Genomic DNA, 6,479 nt, shown 5'->3' on the forward strand with positions numbered 1-6,479 from the left:
AGTCTACCTTGATTTCAGCAAGGCTTTTGATACTGTCCCCCACGACATCCTTATAACAAAGCTGAGGAAGTGTGGGATAGATGAGTGGACAGTGAGGTGGGTTGAGAACTGGCTGACTGGCAGAGCGCAGAGGGTCGTCGTTGGTGGTGCAGAGTCTGGTTGGAGGCCTGTAACCAGCGGTGTTCCTCAGGGGTCTGTGCTGGGTCCGGTCTTGTTCAACATCTTCATCAATGACCTTGATGAGGGGATAGTGGCCACCCTCAGCAAGTTTGCTGATGATACAAAGTTGGGAGGATTGGCTGACATGCCTGAAGGCCGTGCTGCCATTCAGCAAGACCTGGACAGGCTGGAGAGCTGGGCAGTAAGAAAACGGATGAGGTTTAACATGAGGTTTAATGTGGGATAGGAAAAGGCAGAAATACATGTAGGTTCTGAGTTAGAGTGGAAAGAAAAAGACTCATTAGAGTGAATTCTGGTGAGAATTCAGTTCAATTTCTCAAGCCAGGTTGATTCTGTTGAATTTCAAATGAACACCCAAAATTTGATATCTCTAGTTACATTTTCTAAACCGTATAAATCTCATTAAATAAAACCTTGTGCTATTTTTTGCAATATGAGCGCTGAGTGATAAACATCTGGTGTGTTGGGGCTTGTTTGTTTTGACAGACCAACTTACATCAGCAAGACTTGGGATTTTGAACCGGAAATTTTGGGTAAAATCATAAAAGATGCACAAGTGCATTTCTCTCCCTCCCTCTCTCTTTCTCTTTCTTTCCATTCTTTTTTTTTTTTTTTTTTTTTTTAATAATACTTTTTTTCTGAAGCAGGAACCACTTTCAAAGCCTCTAACTGTACAATTACATTCATAGTTACTACCACTATCTATGATGCTTTTGCCTTTATCAGATTTGATTTCCTAACAACACGGTCTCATATGAACTGATATTTGAAGCTTAAAGCTGTAATAAATTGGGTTTGAATATTTTCAATTTTGCAGATCCAGAGTAATTAATATTTCCTTTGTTTGATGCACATATGTATTTTTATTCTTGATTTTAAAAGCAAAATTGCATGAGTCAATGGTATAAAAAGGAAGTAAAAAAGTTCAAAAGATTTTCCATTGCCTGGGTTTATTTGATGTCAGACCACCGTATGGGAGGAACAGAATTCAGAGATGAAACATCTATGTTTCAGTGTATTCATTTGTGCTTACTGCTGGTCATAATCTGTAAAACCCACTCCACAAGCACTGGTAGGTGCGAGACTGCCAGATAGATGTAGATGCTGCAGAAATAAGCACTGCAGATGGTGCTCCTCACTGTGAATGTTTTGGCTTGGCTTATTACATTGAAAAGGAAGCTGTGCATAGTGGGTGGATGTACAAAGTGTGACGGTAGAGATGCAGATGTCTGCAAAGTAAAGACAGTAAGACAAAAGCCAGGCTGATCTTGCCATACATTTTGAGCCTCTGTGCCATCAGCCTGATTAGCTGAAAGTTCATTTGGCTGCTCTGTGATCTCATTTTCTTTGAAAGGCTTTGCTCCTGAGGTGGAGCCAGTACAACGGAATGAATGTGAAGACATGGGGACAGATGCCAGCTAACATTTTGTTACAGCCCTGTTTTCAACATTCTCTCTAAATCTGAATCCACGTGGCTCAAATTGTGGACCTGAAACCAGAAGGTGAAGAGTCAGCTCACCGTTCAGGTGCCATGATGGAGTTGCAGGGAGTGGTGATGGATGACCTCATGGCAGCCAACCCAAGGCAGCAAATACATGATCTGAGCTCAGAGACTGCAGCATGCAAGTGGTGCAGGAGTTTCTTTGATGCTGAAATCACATCTGGAGACTGTTTGTCCATAACTTTACACAAAACTCACTCATTTCTAATAAGCTTATGGCTTTTTGCTCTGTTCCACCACTAGACCTTGTTAGCTGGCTTCAGACTAGCCAGATCTGGCCTCTTCTCCTTCAGCATTAGACCAGTGAGGACAAAGGGGAGTCAGCAATCATATTGTGGTCTTATTTCCTCCAGATAGAAGGTATCAGCACAAAAAAAAAAAAAAATCCAAATTCATTCAGAAGAACATTGCCTTTTCTTTCACTTCACCTCAGAAATGTAAACTGCAACCATCATTCTAAACAATAAGAAAGTTATCATTTTTCTGATACGTTGGAATTACAAGAGGAAATGGATAGTTCTTTGCAGGTACACAAATGGACTTTATTGTTCCAAGCTGTTTCTCCTCTGTGCCTTACTGACCCTTAAGGAGAAGGAAGGAGCAGCAGCAGCAACAGCAACAACAACAAAAACAGCGAGAATTGTGTAAAGCACAAGAAAGAATATTGAGAATATTGAGTTTTAGGGGAATTAGCTGAGAGGGATGAATACCGTGTTATAGCTCCAGTCTCTCTCAATCTAAGCTTCTGGCTGCTGCTCTCCTAGCAGGCTCTGGATCAGATATTTGGTTCAGAGTTCCAGCCCTTCCTGACCCTCCATTGCTCACAGGCATGTTCTTTACCCAGCCATACTGGCAGGATCAATAAGAGAAGCTTGAATGGCTGACTGCAAACACTGCAGTACACAATGTGCTTGGAAAATCAATATAAAAATCAATATAATTGGAAGGTATGCCTGCAGTGAAACTTGTGAGCTATTCAGCTATGAAGACCAAATTCTAAGTTTGTACACTCTGCTTTCAAATATGCTGATGAGATTGTTGTTTGCTTTGTAAGGATCAGGTTTCAGTTGTTAGAGCTAGTCCAAATTAAATCTGTTTAGTCCAGCATGATCTGATCATGTTAGTATCTAACTAACTGGAACTAATTTGTACTTTGATCATTTTTGTTGGCTATATATATATACGTTCATATTGTCACCTTGCATGCACAACTATCACACACACAACTATCTCAGATTTCCTTGAAATTTCTTATTTTTAGCCAGCATTATTTTCATCATGCTCATAACACTTGTGGCATGTGTAGTCAATGTTCAGCTTCTTTCCTGGCAAAGTGAACTAGAGGTGTGAGGTTGGCTTGTTTTCATTCCCCAGCTTCCTGAAATACCTCTGGGTAACAATTTTTTTTTGAATCCTGTCTTTCAATTGACTTTTTCTCTGTCTGTAGATCTTAAGACAATATTTACAACAAGCTTCAGAAACTGAGCACTGAATTAAAAAATCAAATGGATGTGATTAGTGTCCAGCTTCAAAGTTAATGGCTCCTCAGTTTTAATTCTGCGTTCTGCTTTGTATGTTCATGTGGACATTCAGTTATTCAATCTGCAGTAGGAGGTATTTCTTATGTTCCCATTGGTTGGGTATGAAGTCATGGAGAAAGTGCTGCTATGGTATTGCTCATCTGAAGTGTGTTCTCTGCCTTGCACAGCATGAGAGAATCAGTGCAGCTTTATTCAGCTGAAGGAACAAAAGCCTGGCTTATGCCCTTCCGGGTGCATCTTTAGATGAACAAGAAACTGCATCTAAGTAGTGTTGCTATCAGCTATCATCACTGGGCAGGGCAGGTCCTTGGCACCTTGCTCTTGTTCTGCTGCAATAAGAAAAGCTGTGCTGACACGTCATGTAAACATTGCCCCAGGGACTGCCTACACTTGCTGCAGTTTCTGTGTTCCTGCTGGCTTCCCTGGAGCAGCTTATGGAGAAAAGACAGGTACATCCTGCCAATAGAAACATACATTTTGCAGATGTGAGGAATTACTGCGTACTCACAAAAGAGTGACTTGGGGTCAATTCACAAGTCTGCAATGTATGCTTTGTACTAGTGATATCCTCATGATTTTTTTCCCAGTAAGGGTATATATATATATATTTTTTTGTAATTCCACTGATGCTACCTTGACATCTACACTTGATCTTAGCCAAAAGGCCAAGAAGCAGCTTTTGGTAGCTTTTTAGTAGCTTGTGGTACTAATAGGAATGGGAGGGTGGTTGGACTAGATGATCTTGCAGGTCGTTTCCAACCTTGCGATTCTGTGTGATTCTTGACATCAGGCTTTTCTCTCCATTAATGCATTTTATATGAAATGAGGAAAAATTTTGACTTGTTAATTTGCACTTCCAATAGTGTTCTTAAATTCTGAACACCTCTAAGGAACCCTCCTGAAGAATGTGCCTCAGTGACGAGGAGCCCATGTTTCCTGGGACTAACCAGCTGCCTTGAGGGAAGAGCCAGTGGGAGAGGCATAGGAGAGAGCCCATAGCTGGAGGAAACAGTGCTGCTCCACACTGACTGCTGATGTTCTTGAAGTCCTGTGTCTATCCTCCGGGGCTGTGGACTATTCATGTGATATTTTAAAGTGATTTTCATTCATGCTGGGGTTAATGGAGTGTGCTAAAGCAAGTTCTTAATTATCTGCTCTGCAAGATTTTGATGCTTTACCCTTAAATGAACAATAATGTATTTCACACTGTAAATCCTCAGTATCATCAGAAGTGAATTTACATCTCCAGTGTTTTTCTTTGGGATTTTGCATCCAAAGGCTGTGATGTCCATGAACTGAACAAGCTTATCTCTATTTTTTTTCCACCCTCAAATATCTAACATGATACAGCCAGGAATTTTTCAGCTGAAAGACATTATACTCATTTCAACAGCATTCCTTACATGGATTCATAGAACAAGCTTTGTAGATTTAGAGGATTTTTAAGGATGGTGATTGCACCATCCATGATTCCTTTCAAGGGAAGTCAGCAGTTTTCTGTTCTTTAATTGAATGTCAAATGTACTAGTCCCTAGTCTTCCTATTTACAGAAATAAGGTTTAGAGAAAACTCAGTGTATGGCAACTTGTAGCATATAAGTAGCTTACAGTAGTGAAAACCAGAATGGAAAATACGATGCTTCCAAATCTAAAGATAATTGTGCCACTCTTTTTCTTTGATTGTTCTCATTTTTCATCTACCAAGTTTTACCTTACAGATTTCTTCCACTCTCAGTGACAGAGCTGAGGATTTACTGTTTCTCTTGTAATCCTAATAGCTTATACACTTTTTCTGAAATGCTTTTTTTTTTAGTTCTGGGTCAGATATTTTACTGTGCTTTGGACTAGTTCTTTGTAGAACTGGTGGTCTTCTTGGAGACTGAGATCAATAACATTTTTCTACAAGTGAAGTTGAATAGGATTATGGAATACACAGTACAGTAGTTCTTCCCTATTTCTTCCTGGTCTATGCCTATCGTTTTCCCAGCAACACCATCACTTCTTTCTGTTCAGTACTTACACCTGTTAGATGTGATTCATAATGCTACACTGAAGAAGCTCTGAGAAATAAAATCTTACATATTTTGTACAAAATTTAACGAGTCGTAATTCAGTGCTTCTCCTTCAAACAGATCGTTACTATTCTCCTACCATCACGTGATGAAGACAACAGTCAAACATGGCAGTAATCGTTTGCTCTCATGTTAGGTTTTTTTATGATTATATTCATAGAGCCACCAGGGTTGGACAAGGCCTCAAAGATCATCCAGTCCAACTACCCACCTATCACCGCTGATTCCCACTAAACCATGTTGCTCAGTACAACATCTAAACACCTTAAAACTTTCTTAAACACCTCCAAGGAATGCTGACTCTACCACCTCCCTGGGCAGCCATTCCAGCACCTGACCACACTCTCAAAAGTATTTCCTAGCATCCAACCTGAATCTTCCCTGGCACAATTTGTGACCATTCCCTCTAGTCCTATCGTTACTCACATGAGAGAAGAGGCTGATTCTCATCTCACCCCAGCGTCCCTTCTGATAGTTGTAGAAAGCAATAAGGTCACACCTGAGCCTTCTTTTTTTCCAGATAGAACAATCCCAGGTCCCTCAGCTGCTCCTTCCTTGCCTGTCCCTTTTGAAGAGCATGTAGTCATCCATCGCAGCAATCCAGCCGTTGGACCAATCCCACTAAGTTTTCATAATGGCAAGAAAATCATAGTTTGGCTTCCAGATCTTCCTGTTTGTTGCCCATACTGTGTGCATTGTTACAGATGCACTTCAGCTGAGCCACTTGCCTTACCCCCAGTCCCATCATCATTCCTCTAGGCTCACCTCTAGAAGGCCCATCTATGTTTCCTTCCTGCTTCATATCTAGTTTAAATTCCTTTTAACTAGCCCTGCCAGCTCCTGGGCTAGATTCATTTCCCCCTTTGAGATAGTTGAGAGCCACCCACAGCCATCAGACCAGGTGCCAAGCAAATCGCCCCATGATCAAACAAGCCAAAATACTTGCATTTGCACCAGCTTCTCTGCCATGTATTTATGGGACTGATTTTCCTGTTCCTTTCAGTATCCTTCCTCAGGATCTGACTCTTGGTCTCGAACTTCATCCCATTGTCTGCAGCCCAGCTATCCAGCCTATCCAGATCCCTCTGAAGGGTATGCCTATCCCCAGGAAGATTGATACTTACACTTTGCTGTCATCTACAAATTTACTGAGAGTGTGCTCAGTGCCCTCATGCAGGTCATCAGT

The sequence above is a fragment of the Lagopus muta genome, chromosome Z, assembly GCF_023343835.1.
Source record: "Lagopus muta isolate bLagMut1 chromosome Z, bLagMut1 primary, whole genome shotgun sequence".
NCBI lineage: Eukaryota > Metazoa > Chordata > Aves > Galliformes > Phasianidae > Lagopus > Lagopus muta.